Below are 23,437 nucleotides of genomic sequence, written 5' to 3'. Positions count from 1 at the left end.
ATTTAATATCTACAATATAACCTCTTGGTACATGAGGTTAACTTTTGACATGTTACTGTTTAGTTAGGATTGTATTTATTTGTTAATGGTACATGTACATAATTTATTTGTTGGATTTTCCCATATAAATCACTGATGAGTGGTGTGTATAGAGAAATCGTATTCACATTTCAGTGCTCTTCAATATTTCCTGTTAATTTTTATCGGTGTGACAAAATATCGGTGTAATTCATGCTATGTATCAATATAAAATATCGGTGTGACAAAATCACCGATAAAAGTCACAGATATTTAATTGTCACAATCACAGTTGTCACAGATACTTGAAAATATCGTTTAAGCCAGGGTTGGGCAGAATTATGCACTCTGTGCTTGCACGGTGTACTACGAGAGAACTGTGCTTATAGAGTGCACGAAAACCGGTTTATTCAAGTTGCGGTACGTACTGTATGTTTCAAAAGAAAATGTTATTCTACCAAACTAAATAAGAACACAAAGTAATGAAACACTTCCTTAAACACGAAACAAATCATGTCTGTTGCACATTAATTCATATTGCTCGATTTCTCAAGATTTGGAGAAACTGTATTAGCACAAGCGATGCGAAGAACTGCCGTTAAAAGCCCATCATTTCTTGTTTGAGATTTGTTTATTTTCGTAATAGAAAATAACTGTTCACATCTATAAGTGGAATCAAATAAACACAAAACTTTCTCACACAGCTTATACAGATTGGGAAAGCATCCTCTTGGGAATCCGTCATGAAACTGCATAAGACTCGACCTTGAATCATATTTCGCTCGCATCTCTCGATCACATCGCAGGTCAATCAATTCACACTATAATGATTAATCAGTTGGAATCAGAACATGTAGCAAAAATACGCAAATCCATTTCCAGACAATCTAAATCGTGGAACCTTGATGTAAATTCCTCTAATAGACCGGATAGAATACTTGCGTACATTTCGAAATTTTCATTGTTCAAAATTCTATGCGCTTAGATAAGAATGGGAAATGATATATTTCGCCCTTTCGCATTTGAGGTATCCATAACCGCAATTTCTCCTTAAAAGCTGCAATTCTATCTGCAGATTGTGTATTAAGAATTTCTTTTTCCTGAAGTCCTAAATGCAGCTCATTTAAAAGCTGTAAGATCTGTTACAGCTGCTGCCACACTACAGCGCTCGCTCTTGGAATTCCCCGAGCGCACGGAGGGCAAATGCACTTAAACGCCCATCGCCGGTTTAAGCGCATCTCTAGTGCCCGTGTTCTAAGCGGGAACTACTGTTATTGCAAGTTATCTTGAAACTTCTGAGCGGGGACAGAGGGGCAGAGGGAAGGAAGCGCGTAACGCGGGTGGAGCCAACTGAGTTGTTTGCGCATGCTCCGCAGTATAATCTCTTGTCAAGAAACATAGAACTATTTCCTTCACTGCGTACCAGTAGTGTTACCATGGAGCAGCAACCACAGGGTAGTAATTATGGTGAAATCACACCACCGCGGAGAACAAGTAACGCTGTTATCCACAGCGGAGAAAGAGAAATTATTGCAAATATAATAAAATCAAGCGTTGCGAGGAGGAAAAATTAAACAAATATTTGCTGGAACCTCTTGCTAAGGAATATAAGAAAGCGGCTAAATACTCTGGCAAAAGTATTAGTTCCGTGAAGAGAATTAGAAATAATATTGAATTACAACCGAATGAACCTCACACTACTCCGGGAAAGAATAGGTACGTAATGTTTAGAAATTATTGCTATAATAGTTATGTACAATAGTGTGTGTATTGAGAGCGACATAATGAATTACTGTTGCAAGTTATTATTTTCTTATAGTTATACTAAACATATTATTTCATTCCAGAATTAGACTTGTGTAAAGTTGAAATGGACGACTTCGATCAACACGTCATTCGGGATACAATCGAAGAATTCTATCGTGTTCAGAAAGTAGTACCTACGATTAAGAAGATAATTCCGAATGGATGATGCCATCGACGAAATAATTAATTTTGGAACAAGCGATGATGGCAGCAATGATAGCGATATGGATTGTGTATAATTGTAAATTAATGTAAATTTAAATAATAAGCCTGTAAAATATTGTTATAAGAATATGTACATATCAGCTGAAGGTGTAAGTCATGCAGGCCTATATAATGTATAGAAGTAGCTGTAGTAACTCCTCCATTGCCGATCCCCAGCCCGGATGAGAGAGGAGTGTACACACGATTATATTTAAATAACAGGTTAATTAAAGCTTGCTACGAAACTATGTTCTCCTCTCAAAACCGGAGTATCGAGAGAAGATGATGTCTGTATTGAACCAAGTTCTTTTACAGTAGAGAGCCGTAAGGTAAAAGAACCAACGTTTTCTGAAAAGAGTCACGTTACCCGAGGGAGGGGCATCCTTGCCGTGCCGTTAGGTTGATGAGTACATGCCGTACCGAGCAATTCCAAAGACAGACTTAGGGGATGTAAGATTCAAGATAACTTGCAATGACAGTATATTCAGTATAAATGTTTTGGTAGCGACATCATGGCGACTGTCCGCAAGCGTGGATTCATCTCCAACTCGCAATGTCTTCTGTTCTCGTTGGTTCCAGCGACGTGGGTCGTCAGAGTTAATAATTATACGTGAAGCTACACTATCGCGTGCTGTAACAAACGTCAAAGACCATCTGTGCTTGATCACAGTTTAACAAAAGGCTACATTCTTCAAGTTCGAAGGCAATTCTTTCTACGAACCCATCATTGTGGGCCATTCACGTTTGTTAAGCACTATTACCATACCAAATTTGTCTCCGATTAAAATATACGGCACCGAAATTCCGTTCAGTGAATCAGTAAAGAATCTAGGTATTTATATGGATAAAAGTTTAAATTGGAACATTCAAGTTGCAGAAACCTCCAAAAAAGTATTCCCATTAATCCACTCGTTTAGGCGATTGAAGAATTTTCTACCCTTTTCCATGAAAAAAAATGTTAGTGCAAACACTTCGATTACTGTGATATTCTGCTTACTGACCCAAGCGTTACTTCGGCGCAGAGACTACAACGTGTTCATAATATGTGCGTCCGTTTCGTCTGCAATATTCGCCGGGCTGATCACGTAACACCATCCCTCGAAATGTTGTCCTGGCTCCGTCTAGAAGATATTAGAAAAATCCACTGTCTTTCCCTTCTCTTTCACATATTGCATTTCTCCACTCCGGTCTATCTTGCGTCTCGTTTTCAAAATTTATCCACCCATCATAATCTAGACACACGATCACAACACTCCTGAATATTATCCATTCCCTCCCACCGAACATCCTCATATTCATCTTCTTTCACTGTGGCTGTTCCTAGGCTTTGGAATTCCCTACAGAGTAATGTCAGGGACTGTCAGACATCAAACCAATTTAAGAAGAGGCTAACGAGATATTTTTCTAACAATTCTTGTTAACAATAATAGCTCTTTCAGGTTTCTCAATGTTTAATGGTTATATGTTATATCACAGAATAAGTATTTAAATTATCTCATTATTATTATTATTATTATTATTATTATTATTATTATTATTATTATGACTATTTCTTACCAATGTTTATTATTGTCACACTAACATTATTTATCCAACTTTCATTATTTACTTTCATGTTGTTTTATGGTCTAGATATTAATGTAATAACTATGTAACCAATTGTATTCAATTAGAATTAGAGTCTGGCTGGGCGGAAGAGAAGGCCTACTGGCCTTAGCTCTGCTAGATTAAATAAATAATAATAATAATAATAATAATAATAATAATAATTATTATTATTATTATTATTATTATTAAATTATAAAAAAAATCGCCTCGGAGTTCTCGAGTGTGAAAACATGAAAGTAATCCTTGGAAACATAGCGGCATACAAAAATACTGTATCTAGTGTCGAATTAGAGACAATCATGGCGTAGTGTGGACGTGTGGCTCTTTGTCTTTACGGAGCTGGTTATGCAATGCGGTTGCTTCAGGCAGAAATATTGTAAAATTCTTGGCGCAACCAGCCATGAGGCTATTGTTACAAATCTACATGATGGAAAGGGTTTCCTTATTGTTTTATTGTCATGTTACGCACGGATAGGCTTTGTGGCTTCCTACCCGGGGGTAGCAGGTTCCACATCGAATATTTCGCGTGTGACATGATGGAGCTGTCAGTATTACATCTGCGCTTGAAAAAACGACCTTCGCTCATGGTTTTATCTCAGCTTATCGGTTAATTATTTATATTAATGTACAGTACATGGGTCGTGAGTACAATAACAATACGCATGCAACATCATATACGGAAACTTCAAAACCTTAGTGATCCAAATGTAAATTTGAAAAATTTATATTGAGCACAATCGAATTCGAAAAATAGTTATCTTTTAATACCAGAGTGATACAGGTGCTAACTGTAACATCTGCGACTCAATACCTACTACACAATCCCTTTTATACCAACCAATACTTCTAATGAAATATCTGCAGTGCTTGGGAAAAGTGGCATAAGTCAGTTTTCACAAACCTGTTTTGTAATTTATTGACAATTTACACTGGTTTATGTCGATTTGATTTTTTTTCTGTATGAATTATTGTAATGGGAGGAATACGTATGTATTTTTGTGCGAGATCGTGCATATTTGCTTGCTTTCCGCACAAAACCAATACGCGGTAAGTGTGAAACACCACATTCAGTATTCCCAACGTAACACACATAACAATTTCCCTCTTCTTACCGCTTAAGCGCCATATTCATTTTACTGCTTTAGGCTTTTAACATATTATTTTTAGAGACGTTCAATATAGTAATAATTATAAATTGGAAACTTACCACTGCAATTTCACCTAAATTGCACTGTTAATTATTGTTTTTAAATATTTGCAAAAATTAAATAAACTCTACAACACCACAAAAGTTACTGCATTTGTAATGCAAGTAACATTAAGGAAGCCGTGAAAAATCAACAAGATTCCAGATGCCGATGTTATTACTGCAATATGTTATATTATTGTTAAAATATTAAAATGAGAAATAAATCATTACATAACCTTACCGTTTGTTTTAAGTTCGCATTTATAGACTGGGGGGGGGGGAGATAGACGTATATCACGGCCTGCTGGAATATAGTATTTTTATTTTTTATTTTATTGGGTTATTTTACGACGCTGTATCAACATCTAGGTTATTTAGCGTCTGAATGAAATGAAGGTGATAATGCCGGTGAAATGAGTCCGGGGTCCAGCACCGAAAGTTACCCAGCATTTGCTCATATTGGGTTGAGGGAAAACCCCGGAAAAAACCTCAACCAGGTAACTTGCCCCGACCGGCATTCGAACCCGGGCCACCTGGTTTCACAGCCAGACGCGCTGACCGTTACTCCACAGGTGTGGACTGGAATATAGTAAACACAGAAAACATTTTATACCAACAATGTGGAAGATAGATATTTTTGTTTTTAAAAGTTGCCGTCATTGAACAGAAACCAGCATGGAGATTTCATTGCAACTAATTAGAAATTCGTCTTTCAGGTATGTAATAAACGATCTTCGCACAAAATAATGTACGATACACGAGCGGTATGTTTGTTTTCATGTTCTCGGAAATTAAAAAAGCTCAACTACGTTTCGCTTTTTCAATCTTTTCCTCGAACATGAAAACATCAACATACCGCTCTTGTAACGTATATTACTATTTTCCAAGGAACAGATGTTCCGTAAGTTGTCAATAAATGATCAAAAAATGTTTGTGGAAATTGACTTGTGTCACTTTTCCCGAGCACTACAGATATTTTCTACAACGCATCGTTGAACCAATAAAACAATGAATTGTGTGGAAAGTTTCGTTGCCGATGTTTTCATCTCTGTCCAAACCTGTAGGATTTACTATGAATGTCGCGATAGATATTAAAAAGATGAACAATTTATGTCTTTGTCTTTTTTTACATAAAGTGAACCGTTTATTCACAAATTAATGCCAAGTAGCTACAATACTAAAAGTTTAGGGGCCATATTCATAGACATTCTTAGCGCGGGCTTCTGGTGGATGAACTAACGTTTTTCGTATTCATAAACCAGTGTTAGCGATATGATATGATATGATATGAATCCTGTACAGGTAATCTGTCGATAGCCGGGGCTAGTTTAGCACGCTCGTAGCGCGGGATAGCGAAATATCTATGAATAGCACCCTAGAAGTTTAGATACACGGAACGTACAGATAATACAATTTCAGTATTAACACCTTGTATGTTAAACAGTACAGGAACCTCCTTTATATTTTATTAATACTTACTTACTTACAAATGGCTTTTAAGGAACCCGAAGGTTCATTGCCGCCCTCACATAAGCCCGCCATCGGTCCCTATCCTGTGCAAGATTAATCCAGTCTCTACCTTCATATCCCGCCTCCCTCAAATCCATTTTAATATTATCCTCCCATCTACGTCTCGGCCTCCCCAAAGGTCTTTTTCCCTCCGGTCTCCCAACTAACACTCTATATGCATTTCTGGATTCGCCCATACGTGCTACATGCCCTGCCCATCTCAAACGTCTGGATTTAATGTTCCTAATTATGTCAGGTGAAGAATACAATGCGTGCAGTTCTGTGTTGTGTAACTTTCTCCATTCTCCTGTAACTTCATCCCGCTTAGCCCCAAATATTTTCCTAAGCCCCTTATTCTCAAACATCCTTAACCTATGTTCCTCTCTCAGAGTGAGAGTCCAAGTTTCACAACCATACAGAACAACCGGTAATATAACTGTTTTATAAATTCTAACTTTCAGATTTTTTAACAGCAGACTAGATGATAAAAGCTTCTCAACCGAATAATAACACGCATTTCCCATATTTATTCTGCGTTTAATTTCCTCCCGAGTGTCATTTATATTTGTTACTGTTGCTCCAAGATATTTGAATTTTTCCACCCCTTCGAAGGATAAATTTCCAATTTTTATATTTCCATTTCGTACAATATTCTCGTCACGAGACATAATCATATACTTTGTCTTTTCGAGATTTACTTCCAAACCGTTCCCTTTACTTGCTTCCAGTAAAATTTCCGTGTTTTCCCTAATCGTTTGTGTATTTTCTCCTAACATATTCACGTCATCCGCATAGAAAAGAAGCTGATGTAACCCGTTCAATTCCAAACCCTGCCTGTTATCCTGAACTTTCCTAATGGCATATTCTAGAGCAAAGTTAAAAAGTAAAGGTGATAGTGCATCTCCCTGCTTTAGCCCGCAGTGAATTGGAAAAGCATCAGATAGAAACTGGCCTATACGAACTCTGCTGTACGTTTCACTGAGACACATTTTAATTAATCGAACTAGTTTCTTGGGAATACCAAATTCAAGAAGAATATCATATAATACTTCCCTGTTAACCGAGTCATATGCCTTTTTGAAATCTATGAATAACTGATGTACTGTACCCTTATACTCCCATTTTTTCTCCATTATCTGTCGAATACAAAAAATCTGATCAATAGTCGATCTATTACGCCTAGAACCGCACTGATGATCCCCAATAATATTTTACTAATAATGTAATACAAACTGTTTATTCTATTACGAAATCACTGAGGCAGGCTGTCGAACCATAAATAGCTGCAAAACACGAAGCGTGGACTTTTAAGTCTGGATTACACCTACCAGTTAGGTTCGCTCTCTCCACAAAACATGCAAGGGACAGTGCTTCAGGGAGCATTGGAAAGATCGACCCTGTGTAGAAATGCGATGATTCTTCCTTATTCCAGAGTTGGTATAACCACTAAAGAGTGAAATGTTTTCATGACTACTAATAGAGTAGCAGAAGCTTCCTTTATCCTAGTGGTTCCCAAATTGTGGGTTGTTAACTCCTGGGGGTTCGTGTAATGAGGAGATTGCAAAATAAAACAGAAAAGCTATCCGATATTAACATAGGTTTATTCAGAAGCATAAACAACGTTGAACATAAAATTCATTTCATTAGTTATAAAGTAGCCTAAAAAGTAACAATATAAATGTGCCTGTTTTCGAGAAAGTAGTTTCTCAATTCTGAACTCTATATTTGACACACACTGATATCATTTTAAATTTCAAAGATATTTTCATTTTTGTTTTGGTGGAAAAAGACAAGTTTGTTGATGCTATCAACATTTAAGAGCTCTTGGTATTCTTGCATTCTTTTGATCCGAAACTGATCTATGCTCTGCGGAAAAAGTGTAGTTTTAAAATCCCATTGTAGATACAGCCTTAGACACAAAAAATGACCGCTCTCCTGTAGCATGAATTTGTCTAAGTCCACTTTGGGCAGCGCCTGGTTCACCGACCAGGGAAAGGATATTTATTTTGCACCTAATTTACTCCTTGAATATACCTTCGTTATAGATTATTCATAACATCATCATCATTGGCTCGACAACCCATTCACAGTCCTAGCCTTCCTCAGTATTTTATTCCAGCCGTCTCTACTTCTGGCTTGACTGTCCACATTCGTGCACCAATAAAGTTGGCATCTTCGTATACATTATCCTCCCATGTGCTTTTCGGTCTTCCTTTGGATCTGCTTCCTCCAGGATTGGATGTGAAAGCTCTTTTAGCGGGTCTAGTATCGTCCAGCCCACTGCAATCGACCAATTTTAATAAATATCTGGCTCCTTAAACAGGTCGTATATTTCTTTATTATATTTAATTCTCCATTCATTATTTAATTTGACTGTTCCTTAAATTGCTCTCAGAATTTTCCTCTCGAAGATACTAAGTCTTCTGCTTTCCTGTTTGTTCATAGTCCAAGTTTCCGAGGCATACGTCAACACCGGCCTAATAAGCGCCTTATATATTCTTATTTTAGTTGAGATTTAATATATTTCAGTAATCCAAAGTAACATTTATTTGTTATAGATATTATTCTCATAATTTCAAGACTGGTGTCGTCATTATTGATCATGGAGCCAAGATATATAACATTTTTTACATATTCAAATCTGTAATTTTCAATTGTAAGATAAGTTGGTGCTTTATTAATAATGTTTTTTTTTTGCGGCTGGAGATCATGTATTTAGTCTTGCTGATTATTCATAACACTTGACCTATAAACAGACAGAAAAAATAACAAACAAACAAAACAAAGGAAAAAAAAAACAGAGCGGAGTCTTGCATGAGAAATTCCTTCACGTGTAAACCTAATCTCTCACGGAATCAACCGAAGTCTTCCGAAGGGGACTTTGCGTATGGCACCAGTCTCTTTTTTTTTTTTTGTCGCAATTTTTTCGAGTTTCTTTCGGAAAATACAGGTACTCAAAAAGCTGTTTAAAATTGTGCAAACTTCATTGCATATCCACAAGAGAAACTCTGTATTTGTCGTATCATACGCAGCTAAATATTTCATGAGTTCTTGAAGACACTGGAATGAATCAAATTCCTTTTGAAAGGCATGTTGGTCCGACAAGTTAACAAATTTAAAGAAACAAATATCAAAAGTCCTTCAATAACTGTCTATTCAAAAATACAAAATATTACATAGGTTACATGAACATATTCTGACTAGCGCTTTCGCTATTATAATAGCATCTTCAGGTCAGACTTGCGTGATGTTAAGCTTTTCATATAAAGACATAGATGGACAAATAACATCGAAATGTGTTAAAGTACATGACGTGAAGATATAAAAATACAATGGTAAGAAAAGTAAAATTTTACTTATGAACAGTCTAATATATATATGGCAGTAAAACCTTCATGAGGTCTCAAAAATTAATACATAAAAGTATTTGACATGTGTGCAGCTTATAGATCAAAATTTGTTTAAAAAATTAAGGTCTGCAAGATATATATGCAGCTTAAAATAGAGACACAGACAGTTAAAAGAATAACAAATTAAAGTATTGTTTTGCATCAGTCATCACGACGTGGCAGCACATTGTAAAATCTGCAAAAATCAATAATAAATTTTTTAGTGAAAAGACCTGTATAGAACCAGAAAGAGAAATGAAGTGATGATAAAATACTTACAAGGTCTTTGGTCTTAGCGTAATAAAAGAAAGTGATGTCGCCTGGTCTGTGGCGTAGTAGTGATCTATAAGCTGCACACATGTCAAATACTTTTATGTATTAATTTTCGAGACCTCATGGAGGTTTTACTGCCATATATATGTATTAGACTGTTCATAAGTCAAATTTTACTTTTCTTACCATTGTATTTTTATATCTTCACGTCATGTACTTTAACACATTTCGACGTTATTTGTCCATCTATGTCTTTATATGAAAAGCTTAACATCACGCAAGTCTGACCTGAAGATGCTATTATAATAGCGAAAGTGCTAGTCAGAATATGTTCATGTAACCTATGTAATATTTTGTATTTTTGAATAGACAGTTATTGAAGGACTTTTGATATTTGTTTCTTCAAATTCCTTTTGTTAAGTGATGTTGACCAGAAATCAAGTTTCCTTATAAATCCGTCGATTTTATCTGTGATATTATATTAACATTTTCGCCTTGCAAACTACTACTAAAAGTGTGTAAATGTTCGAAAAATATGAGGGTGATTTCATAAATAATGCACAATTTTTTTTTTACTTACATGTTAATTTTTTTACAGTATTTCAATATAGTCTCCCTGTTTCTCAATGACTGAATTCCTAAGTCTGGGAAGCACCACTTCTGTTCATCTGTCCAATGGTTCGGGTAACAGTGGCAGAAAGCTCTTCCACAGAAGCAAAACGACCCTAGACACTTGCAGACTTCATTTCTAGCTCTCGATATTTTAAACACAGAGTACGCTAGGATGAAACAAAACACGTGCTTCTTCATCAAGCTTGCAACTGAAACTGACGTAATTGAAGAGTCCACTGCAAGAATGATGGATGTCACTTTCTTGTCGAAAATGAACCAAGACTGTCAATGCATAGCTTAAGACATATAGAATGTACGTACAGAGTTATATGGCATTAACACTGATAGTCATTGTCCAGTAATGTTCGGAAAATCACAGTTAAGCTTTGAGCGCTAAGCATTTTCATTTTCAATCGCTTCTCCTGAAAAATGTATTCCAAATGACATCCATCATTCTTGCAGTGGACTCTTCAATTTTCACTGTTGTTGCGTCACTCAATCTGAAGTACTGTCAACCTGTACATTATTTATGAAATGACCCTCGTATACCCAGTGTAAGAAATAAAATGGATATGCATATAGACCTATTATTCCTATTTCTCGTCTTGGAGGTACCGATATATTAGAAGTTGGGTGGTATCTACTGGCTTTCAGTAAAATTATCGTTGTTTTCCGTTTCACAAGGATTTTGTATTTTTCGATTGGGGATAGGTAGTGGAAGGGTCTCAAAGTCTCTACGAAAAGTGGGTCGCGATTTCAAAAAGATTGGTAACCACTGTTAACCCATAGCAGGGTCCAGATACCAGTCAGAGGCAGTGACTGTAGAATAAGGAAGAATCTGAGCAGCTGTGTTCGTTCCGCAGGTACAGCGCAACTCTGGGTGATGGACAAGAGCCAGGCTTACAGCAGTTCCACTCACAAGACCGTCTGTCTGCAGCCATAACTGTCCAACCACCAGCTCCGCAGATCCAGTCACGAACAGTGAGTACCGTCAACATCTTATGAAGGCATTTTCCGTGGTCTACCGCTTTAATGCTGCATGAAGGAGAGTAGCCTTGCGGAAAATAACGAAGGAAAGAAATAGTGAGAAGTGCTGTACATAATATAACGAGTTTACTGTCTGTAACAGTCTGTCTTGCTAACAGTTGAGCGATGGAGTTTAAATAGCTATAAAATTCTTGGCGTAGCTTACTCGAAGAGGCAAATATACAGCTGGAAGGTCCTGTCCTAGATTTATGACGCACTCTTTCCACAATAGAGAAGTGCGGGCTCCGGAAAAAAATTTAGTAGCTGTTTCTTACTTACGTTGAATTTGGATGTTGAATAACGATAGGAATCACAAGGACATAGACCACGATAAGGACAAGGACCACGACAAGGATCAGGGCCCATGTGATTGTTTCAACAATGAGTTTGATATGCTTCTTCAGATCGACTTTGATGACATCATCAATGCTTTCTCTGTGAAGAAAGTGCGAAGGAAATCTTTATACTTCACAAATAAGATGCCTGTATTTTGATTCCTGTAATTTGTTGCTTTCTGAATAGTAACATTTCCTTTAAAACTAATTTAAACTAAACATGACCAATATAATAGCTGCTCATAAACTGTTTGTGAGAGTTGGGGGCGGCAAATTTTAGCACTGCATGGGGGCGGCACTATCCTAAATCCAGCCCTGTTCATTTTCGAGAACGTTTGCTCACACAGTATGTAGAACCAAACACAGCACTCATACGCGCTATGCGTTTGTTTTGAATACAGAAGTATTCATTTTCCCATTGCTCTTTAAACTGATATTTTCCGAACGATATTGCGTTGAATTCCACCACTATACTTGTTTTTTTGTAACATGGGACATGACAGAAGCGTTGCGATCGGAAAAACAATTGGATGTCACATAGTGTGGTAGGCCTGTTGCTATGGTAACAACGGTTGAGTTGCCAAACTTACAGTTCGCACATGGCGAGTACTTAATATTTCTCTTAGCGACATTTATTGTGCACACAATGTTAGCATTGGTAAGTTTCGTGTTTGATTCTCTGTAGATTTTTGTATTATTTTCTTATCTTCGCGTCAATTGTCAATGAATGTTTTAACGTCAGCCATCTTAACGTCAATCGCTACCTTCCATCAATTGGCAGCGTGGTAGTCCATATTGGCAACATAGCACTGTAGTTCCAAGCTCGGCCGCTTAACTGTCATGTCCCATCTTTCAAAAAAATAAGTATAGACAGTGAATACAAACCCGCTCTACCTTATCATGTGAACGATCCGTGGGGTTGATGGAAAGGATGAATGACTTAATCTGGCTTGTGACGTATGCCACAACAGAGCGTTAGCTTTACGTCCCTGTCGTAGACTAAGCGACAGCGGAATACTGTCATGGATGGAGCCGGTTTGTCCACCTCTTCTGTTGAGCTGAACTCTGTGTTTGATGTCTGCATGTTCAATGACGTGTTTCAAACGAGTCCGTTCCCTTGGCCTCGGAGATTTGACCTTGTTTCCAAGAGATATTTATGCTTGAACATGACGTTGTGGTGTTTGGAAACTCTTGGCCGTCATCCCGCTTGGGAAATACCAGAGAATTAACTAGGGGTCCTTGTTTCCGGAATTCGAAGCGGGGCCTCCATCTGCAAACCCCCGGGTTCCTTGTATCAGTTTTCGTCAGGGCTGCGAGGAACGAAATTCTGTTTAAAAATGCTAATAATTCATCAAATATCTGCCAACAGAGAGTAGCTGAGAAGCAGCCTCGGGCGCTGGAGCCGCCATGATTGCATGTATATCAAGTGTTAGACGTTTATAGCAAGAACTAATTGTGAAGGGCGCAGAGATAGATAATGCCATGACGTCAGTAGTAGGCAATAGAGAATAAAGTGGTACGTACATGGCTGAGATTAGAGCAGAAATCTTTAAAGCGGAGCTTTTCGCTTCGTAATAAGATTCTGACAATCATGTATCAGATACCTATTATTTAATAATCAAGTCATACCTATCACAACGTACATTCTCCGTTAAATACCAATCTGCTCAGTCAAAATCAAATATTGTTCAATCTGGAGTACCTCAGGGTAGTATTTTGGGACCGCTGCTTTATATTTTATATACATCGGATTTTCCATCTCAAGATCACTTAACAATACCCCATTTTGCTGATGACGTTGCCATTCTTAGTAAAGGTACTTGTGAATCTGCAGCAGAACAACTGAACATTTTTTGTGAAAAAAATTCCACATGGTGTAAGCAATGGCGAGTAATTATGAATCCTCAAAAATAAAATTTAGTCAGATTTACTTATAAGAGAAACACTGTAAATTATCCAGTAACATTATGTGGTTCAGTAGTGCCAATGGCTCAATCTGTCAGATATCTTGGATTAATCTTGGATAGCAAACTTACTTGGCATAACCACATATCGGCTATTGTGAAAAGGATTAGACACAGAATCTACCTGCTAAAACACATTATTCAAGACAAATCTCCATTGCCTCTACACTACAAGAGACTTATCTATATTTCAATCGTGCGTCCTGTGTGGCAATATGGATGTTCAATTTGGGGATCTGCTTCTGCATCACAAATAAGAAGAATACAGGTCATGCAAAATCGCTATTTGAGGCTGATGTCTGGTGCACCTTGGTATGTCAGCAACAAGAACCTGCACGATGATCTCTGTATTCCTGAGGTGACGGAGGTCCTAAGACACAGCTACATCAGACTGTACAACTCCTTCCTAAACCACATGAATCCGCTACTTCAATTAATTGTCACTAATCCACCACAAGATCCAGCCCACAGAAGATTAAAAAGAAAACGGCATAGTGACATGAGGCTATAGGGTACTTTGGGATTGCCAGTGGGCAGTACCATAAACAAGTGTCAAGTTATTTTATTTTTTTTTCTTTTGTTTTCTTTTTTCTGTTTGTTATTCCCAACTACAATGTATTTATTTATGTACAATAAAGTTGACTTCAATTATTAAAAAAAAAAAAAAAAGATTCTGACGCCGTCTCGAAGCTTGCTTTGTTCACATTTAATAGTAGCCGTACCCGTGTGCTCCGCTGCACCCGTTAGAAATAAATATAAAGTAATTACATAATTAAAATAGGACGTTTGATCCAGGAAACATTCATGTTTGATAGAAGGATAAATCGTTTAATATGTTACTGAATTTAAATTGTATTTAAATAATTAAAATGCGATCATTTTGGTCCAGAGATGACTCATTTGGTGCAATGACAATTCCTTTAACATGTTTCTTAATTGTTATTACATGCAACCTTAATTTAATGAAGATTGACATCATTTAGATTTATTGTGCATACTTTATATTACTTGCTATAGGTTTCCATTGAATTATGGTAATAACTTAATTTTAACCCTTGTTTTCTACGTCTTCAGTAAATGGCGCTTGGCTCACTATGGTTCTGAACCCTTCAAATAACTTAAATAGTGATACAGCATATATAGTGATATCTAATTATATTTCTTTCTTTCGAAAATGTAAGAATTCACGATCTCCTATGTACATACTCTGTAGGCTATCTTTCATAGCTTTCGATTGTTGCTGTCCAAGGCCCCTTATAGACGAAGTCATTTGTTTTTTAATTCATTACACGGCCTTAGATGGCAGTTATTTTAATTTTAAAACTCATTTATCTCATTAAATATCAGTCCTATCAAAATTTTGTAGCCTATAGAATAAAACTTATCACAAATTATTTTTAAAGAAACTTTTGTTGTGTAACATTTTTCACGAAAATTAATAATAAGGGAGATATTTCGATTTATTTAATTCAAGCCCCCTTATAACCCACCTTTTAAATAAAGTATTTTGAATGCCATATAGCCTAAAATCTAAGTTACAACGAACTTAATTTATATTCCAATTTTCGTATACATCAGTTCAGCAATTATCGCGTGAAAAGGTAACAAACATCCAGAGAGACAGACATAAAAACAAAAATTTCAAAAAAGCGATTTTCCGTTTCAGGATGGTTAATTATTCATGTTAACACCAATTATTTGTGGAAAATCGAAAATTACCAGAAACATTTTGGCTACAGATTTATTATTAGTATAGATTGAAGATTTGTGATATCTATACTGTAAATATGTCCCGCGCCGTGGCGTCGTGGTCTAAGGCATCCTGCCTAGGACTCGCGTTACGAAATGCGCGCTGGTTCGAGTCCTCATGGGAGAAGAAATTTTCTCATGAAATTTCGGTCAGTGTACGGGACCGGTGCCCACCCAGCATCGTGATGAACTTTGGAAGCTACGATAGGTAGCGAAATCCGGCTGCGAAAGTCAGCGATAACGGCTGGGGGGGATCATCGTGCTAACCACACGATACCTCCATTCTGGTTGGATGATCGTCCACCTCTGCTTCGGCATGTGGGCGTGAGGTCAGCAGCCGGCTGGTCGGTGTAGGCCAGCGGTGACCAAAGCGGGTGTCGTGATTACATCGTGTAATCACAGACATTCAAACGGGTACGAGGAGTTTCCTTACATTGCCGTGTGTTTCGTTCACGTACTGAAGGCAAGCAGTGGCGGTATCATGTCGCTCTACAAACTCTGTCTCTAGAAGCAGTAAGAGGTGGTTTCGTAAAGAATGAGGAGAACTTTTTTGTTATGTCGGACAGAATGTAATACGTTGACTTTGCTCAACGGTTCAGTTAGTATACATTAATTGCCACGCTGAACAATGTATTATTATTATTATTATTATTATTATTATTATTATTAATATTATTACTGACCACTAAGTATGTGTTTCTATAATTCTCCTGTACGTGCATGAATATCGATATTTTTAGATCTTCTCCCTAGAAGGATAAAATTATTAGGTTTATCTCAATTTTAATCTTCTTAATCTTTAGATAAGGGTAACTATTTATCAGTTATTCATTTAATAATAATATTGTAGAAAAACTGATTCAATATTATGTGCCAACGAACTGTTAAACGCCAGGAATTGACATGTCTTAAATCATAGCCAGGAAGAGAAAGATGAGATAAATAAATGTAAGGAAGCTGGCTAATGGGGTTCGAAATATCTCGTGCTCTAAAGCTCTTTAATAGAACAGAATTTCTAAAAAAATAATGATTAAAATAGCTTAAATAACTTGTCCATAAGGAGTTTTTAATTTTGAAAAACTACAAATTTCTCGACCAAGTATCGAGAGAAGAATTTAGAAAATTCCTGATTATATTCAAGAGGAATATTAAAAAAAATACTTACTTACTTACTTACTTACAAATGGCTTTTAAGGAACCCGAAGGTTCATTGCCGCGCTCACATAAGCCCGCCATCGGTCCCTATCCTGTGCAAGATTAATCCAGTCTCTATCATCACACCCCACCTCCCTCAAATCCATTTTAATATTATCCTCCCACCTACGTCTCGGCCTCCCTAAACGTCTTTTTCCCTCCGGTCTCCCAACTAACACTCTATATGGATTTCTGGATTTGCCCATACGTGCTACATGCCCTGCCCATTTCAAACGTCTGGATTTAATGTTCTTAATTATGTCAGGTGAAGAATACAATGCGTGCAGTTCTGTGTTGTGTAACTTTCTCCATTCTCCTGTAACTTCATCCCGCTTAGCCCCAAATATTTTCCTAAGCACCTTATTCTCAAACACCCTTAACCTATGTTCCTCTCTCAGAGTGAGAGTCCAAGTTTCACAGCCATACAGAAGAAACGGTAATATAACTGTTTTATAAATTCTAACTTTGAGATTTTTGGACAGCAGACTGGATGATAAGAGCTTCTCAACCGAATAATAACACGCATTTCCCATATTTATTCTGCGTTTAATTTCCTCCCGAGTGTCATTTATATTTGTTACTGTTGCTCCAAGATATTTGAATTTTTCCACCTCTTCGAAGGACATAATCATATACTTTGTCTTTTCGGAATTTACTTCCAAACCGATCGCTTTACTTGCTTCAAGTAAAATTTCCGTGTTTTCCCTAATCGTTTGTGGGGTTTCTCCTGACATATTCACGTCATCCGCATAGACAAGAAGCTGATGTAACCCGTTGAATTTCAAACCCTCTGTGTTATCCTGAACTTTCCTAATGGCATATTCTAGAGCGAAGTTAAAAAGTAAAGGTGATAGTGCATCTCCCTGCTTTAGCCCGCAGTGAATTGGAAAAGCATCAGATATAAACTGATCTATACGGACTCTGCTGTAAGTTTCACTAAGACACATTTTAATTAATCTATAGAGGATAGAGGAGACGGTCTCCAGATATGGAGGGTAGCTGCGAATATATTGAATAAGCAGTCGTGGACAGCCAATAAGGGGTGGTCCTCCAGCTTGGGGGTTGGGCGAAGGGCTAACAACCCATCACCGTAAAATACAGCTTGTTACGAATCCCTACAATAAGCCTCGGAATATTAAAAAAATAAGCAAGAAAAATCGTATATTATTCACTGGCTCTTGATGACAGCAGTGACATTACTGATACAGCAAAGCTTGAGATTTTTATCCGCGGGATTGATCAAGATGTTAGTACAGGAACCACCACTGGTTGTAGTTTTCATGCCAAGTACCATTCCTCCGTCTCCTTACTTCATAGGCTGTCTGTCGCATGTACTCACTGGAGTTCGAGTTTTGGTCACCTCTGGTCTAGGCCCTTCACGGGCTGTAGCGCCACGGATTATTATTTTTATTGTATTGTAAATATACTACAGAGAGCATTTCGCACGTATCGCTATTACCAAAACATGCGGTCCTTAAACATTTGAGATCGCCGTGAAGAAAGAAGAAACCCACTCCAGATTTGCTCTCCACATGATCGTGGAGTGTTGGACTTGGCTGGATATGCCTTATGCACAAAATGAGTTCTTCGTGAGAACGGGCGTTCCAGACGAGAAGCAGATCTGAAAGGTTTTCCAGCCCAGCGAGGCGCGACGCTTGCATAGTTACGGTCTTTTGAGTGCTGAATCGGAAGGAATGCGCTATCGACCCTCATCTGTTTCAGGTGAGGAATTCCGCGCCTCGGTCTGACCTTGCACCATGTCATACTGGTGTTGGTGGACGTCCCACCCTTTACAGTCTGCCAGTGGCAGGAGGCTATTATTAATATTGGTTGTGCTCCTCTGACGAGACTGTGGGTTGTGATACAGGGAGTGGTTTGAAAGTTTTGACATCACTTGGTCGCCCCTGCACCGCGGTAACTATTGGCGTCGTTGGCTACTAGGATGTCAAAATTATGTGAGTGTTTTTTTAAACTGCTTGAAACATGATCGTAGTTTTAATTTTTCATTTTCATCATCATCATCATCATCATCATCATCATCATCATCGACCACTCATATAAATTGAGGGAAAGAAGACAGAGGACGGACACTGGAAAGTTTTCTTTTCTCAATCGTACTATCAGGGACTGGAATGCTTTACCTGCAGACTTACTAAAGGCTTTACCAACAACCAAAAGCGTATTTAAAAATAGGCTTAAGGTCTTTACTAATAGACGATAATTATACACAGTATGTAAAGGATGTAAATGATATTTTGTTATTGAAGTGTTGTATCAGTGAAGAATTATGTTGTGTCAGTGAAATGTGTTGTGTCAGTGAAACGTGTTCCTGTCAGGGAAGCTTTATAGTTTATAGTGGCAGTGCAAAGTATTTGAACAGTGAAATGTTTTCGAAGTGTTAGTGAAATCAGGATAGAATCAGTGAAATATGTCGTAGTTCCATTGCAGTGAGTGAGTTGACAGCGAAACGAGTGTAATGTGGAAAGGTACTTGTGCAGATATGAACATATCATACTCGTGGGTTTTAGTTCGAACTTAGATTTAAGATACAAATTATATTTATTTTCGATGTTATTTTAAGTGATAGTGCTTAATTTAATTTAGGATATTCCCTATTATTATTATTATTATTATTATTATTATTATTATTATTATTATTATTGTTAGTATTAATTATTGGTATTATTATTAAGTGTATTTTTAATTAACAAGTTTATTATTGTCTTTATTGAGTGTAATTAGTTACCACTGCCACCGGGTATATACCCATTGCAGTGTGAATAAATACATACATACATACATACATACATACATACATACATACATACATACATACATACATACATACATACATACATACATACATACATACATACATACATACATACATACATACATCATCATCATCATCCTTCACGAATTAGGCCTCTGTAGACCTGTTTCGGCCCCATCTAGCAGTCTTCTAAAAAGTCTTCCTGGTCGACGATGTCCTCTAGGTTTATACTACATCATGATTTTTGGGATTCTTGAATTTTCCGTTCTTCTTACATGATCTAGCCAATTTAATTTGTATCTGCTGATTTTTTCTTCTACTGACTCTACTTCTAATTGTTCTAAAATTTCTTCATTCCTTTTTCGGTCTAAAAGAGTATATCCTGCTGTCCTCCTGAAAAATTTCATTTCCGTTGCTTTGATTCTGTTCATGTCTTTTTTCTTTAATGTCCAAATCTCGCTTCTGTATAAAAGGGAGGGTAATGCTAGTGTATTATATATTTTTATTCTTGTAGATTTTTGTACTAATTTAGCTTTTAATGTATTGTTTATTATTTCTAGAATTTGTGTAAATTTGGTAATTTTCTTGTTCACATCTTTTTCATTTTGATAAGATATTTCACAACCCAGATAATTGAAATTTTGTATTTGTTCGAGGCATTGGTTATTGTGTATTATCTTACTTCTGACTGGGTCTTGTCCTAAAAATGCCATTACTTTTGATTTTTGTGCTGAAATTTCCATCCGAAAATCTTTTAATATTTTATTTAATGTATATAATCCTCTTTATAAATTATCAAGCCTCAAAAAAGCAGTATAAGGATAGATAATTTTTCATTTTACTAAGTATAAACTAAACGTATTTTGATGATATGAAAATAATAAATTCCTAGATTTTCTCGGAAATATTTAAGTCGAAAGAATAAAGTTTTGCCGAGGAGGGAAAGTATGTTTCTATTTTCTGTTGCAAATGAACTGAATTTCTTATAGTATTATCTATCGCTGTTGAAATTCACTCACTCGATGTTTAAAACATGATATTTTTACACAATTTATTCAGAAACTGATTTGCATGTCCGTTATTTCAATGGTCGTCCCTTGTAAGTTTGTGTTTAATGTAAACAAAATGAGAGCCAGCTATCCCTCGTACTGATTTCCACTATGCCGTCATCATTGAGTGGGCTGTATCAGTTCATAAGTCACGGAGCAGAGTGCGATGTGCATACATCGGAATTCCTGCATTTACACGTCCTTACTTGTTATTTCGTTATCTTTTTCCTGTTAACTACGAGTAATTGCTTTATATGCTTAGTCTTATTATGTCCCACTAATACAGGGTGTTAAAAAAGGGATTGAATATTTTGAGAAGTGACGTTAATCGAAACAAAAAAGAAGTCTAATAAACATAGGTCATAAAATTAATTTTTCCAACATATGTGCTTGTTCATCGACATCATTGAAGATGCTCAATGTGATTTCCATAAAATACTCTGAAAGGTGGCAGTATCCATGAAAGCAAGAGAAAAATATAATAAAATGGGTACTAAAATTAAATTGTGTTCAAAAAGGGCTTTGAAATTGTTATTGTAAGAACAGCATATCTTCTAATGTGAGCTCTTTGGTTCTTATTGGGCTTACAGTAGGTCTAGTCCTATAATAATAATAATAATAATAATAATAATAATAATAATAATAATAATAATAATAATAATAATAATAATAATGGCTTTATTTAACCTGGCAGAGTTAAGGCCGTAAGGCCTTCTCTTACACTCAATCAGGATTAAAACTTGCTTACATAGCTGAACATAAAACTGGATCGGAATTAAGTAATTACATACTGATACAATTTAGGTGCATAATGAGATCAAAAGAGGTAGTTACATAAAAATTTACCTCATAAAATAAAAATAAACATAGTGGAATACATATTAATGTTGTTAGAATGAAATACGAATCACATAAAAACAGAAGCCGATAATTCAATAAAAAATGTACACAGTAAAAATAAAAATGAACACATTAGTATACGTATTAGTATTAGATTAGAATTAAGTAGGATTTACATAATTAAACCAGAAACCGACAATTGAATAAAATGTACACAAAAATAGATTGATAATTAAAAAACAACACAGTGGGATACATATTGGGGTTAAGTGGTAAATAAACACGATTTACATGATTACAAAATAAAAAAAATAATAAAAAAAGTAGTGAAAATAAAAAAAATAATAAAAAATAGAGAAAATAAAAAAAAAATAAAAATAAATACAGTGGAACACATTCCGTTAAATATTTGCAACGTGTTAGGTCTGGCAACTCATCAGAAGATATTTTTCTAATTTACTTTTAAAGGAAATTAAAGTTCGGCAGCCCTTGACTTCAGGCGGCAGAGAATTCCAGTGACGAGAAGTAGCAACAGTGAAAGATGAAGAATAAAGAGATTATGTATGGAGTGGTATTTCTAGCGTGTTATCATATTGTGACCGAGTATTTAAGTTATGATACCGAGAAAGACTGTGGAATCGGACAGATAAGTAAGAGGGATTAGAGGTGTGCAAAATTCGGTATAAGAGAGAAAGGGAAATATCAGGGATGCTGGAAAGAATCTCTCGAAATAGATTTTTGTGCGAGATCGTGCGTATTTGCTTGTTTTCCGCACAGAACCAATACGCGGTAAGTGTGAAATACCACATTCAGTATTCCCAACGTAACACACATAATTTCCCTCTTCTTACCGCTTAAGCGAGACATTCATTTTACTGCTTTAGGCTTTTAACATATTATTTTTAGAGACGTTTAACATAGTAATAATTATAAATTGGAAACTTGCCACTGCAATTTCACCTAAATTGCAATGTTAATTATTGTTTTTAAATATTTGCAAAAATTAAGTAAAGTCTACTACTCCACGAAACTTATTGCATTCCTGATACAAGTAACATTAAGGAAGCCGTGAAAAAATCAACAAGATTCCAGATGCCGATGTTATTAGTGCAATATGTTATATAAATAATATTGTTAAAATATTAAAATGAAAAATAAATCATTACATAACCTTACCGTTTGTTTTAAGTTCGCATTTATAGACTGGGGGGGGGGGGAGACAGACGTGTATCACGGCCTGCTGGAGTATAGTAAACACAGAAAACATTTTATAACAACAATGTTGAAGAAAGATATTTTGGTTTTCCGAAGTTGCCGTCATTAAACAGAAACCAACATGGAGATTTCATTGCAATTAATTAGAAATTCGTCTTTCAGGTATGTAATAAACGATCTTCGCACAAAATAATGTACGATACACGAGCGGTATGTTTGTTTTCATGTTGTCGGAAATTAAAAAAAGCTCAACAACGTTTCGCTTTTTCAATCTTTTCCTCGAACATGAAAACGTGAACATACCGCTCTTGTAACGTATATTACTATTACAGCATGGCAGTACTTTCTATCTATACTTCGCATAATGAGAAAGTAAATAGTAGTCTTGTGATTCAAGTGATAGTGCTGATGAACTGTTGTATGTACCACTTACCACTTACCGTTATTGCAATTACGTACTGCACCTTGAGTAGGCGCTGCTGTAGGCACAGACTCGCCGCTGCCAGGTCCTTTCACTGTAATGAATGATATAATGACAAGAGGGAAGTTGTACATAAAACAAAAACTGAAAGTTGCTCTTTTTCTTATCTCCTTGCAAGGTGCCTCGGAAGTGATTGAAATATTTGCTAGCTCCAGGCCTTTTGGCCACTTGTCTCACTCCAGGGTAGATAAACAAAATAACAT

At 36.4% G+C, this 23,437-nt stretch overlaps 1 protein-coding gene across 1 annotated transcript in view; it reads left to right on the top strand.

The window, feature by feature from the left end:
* LOC138715806 (diacylglycerol lipase-beta-like) overlaps nt 1–23,437 on the top strand; it is a 255,695-nt gene that overhangs the window by 105,515 nt on the left and 126,743 nt on the right. Inside the window, exon 2 of the mRNA XM_069848895.1 lies at nt 11,472–11,589. The gene's annotated coding sequence lies outside the window, so the exon portion shown is untranslated. The remainder of the gene's footprint in view (nt 1–11,471; nt 11,590–23,437) is intronic.

This window comes from Periplaneta americana, chromosome 15 (assembly GCF_040183065.1).
Source record: "Periplaneta americana isolate PAMFEO1 chromosome 15, P.americana_PAMFEO1_priV1, whole genome shotgun sequence".
In the NCBI taxonomy this organism is placed as follows: Eukaryota; Metazoa; Arthropoda; class Insecta; order Blattodea; family Blattidae; genus Periplaneta; species Periplaneta americana.
This window is presented reverse-complemented; position numbering and strand designations above follow the sequence as displayed.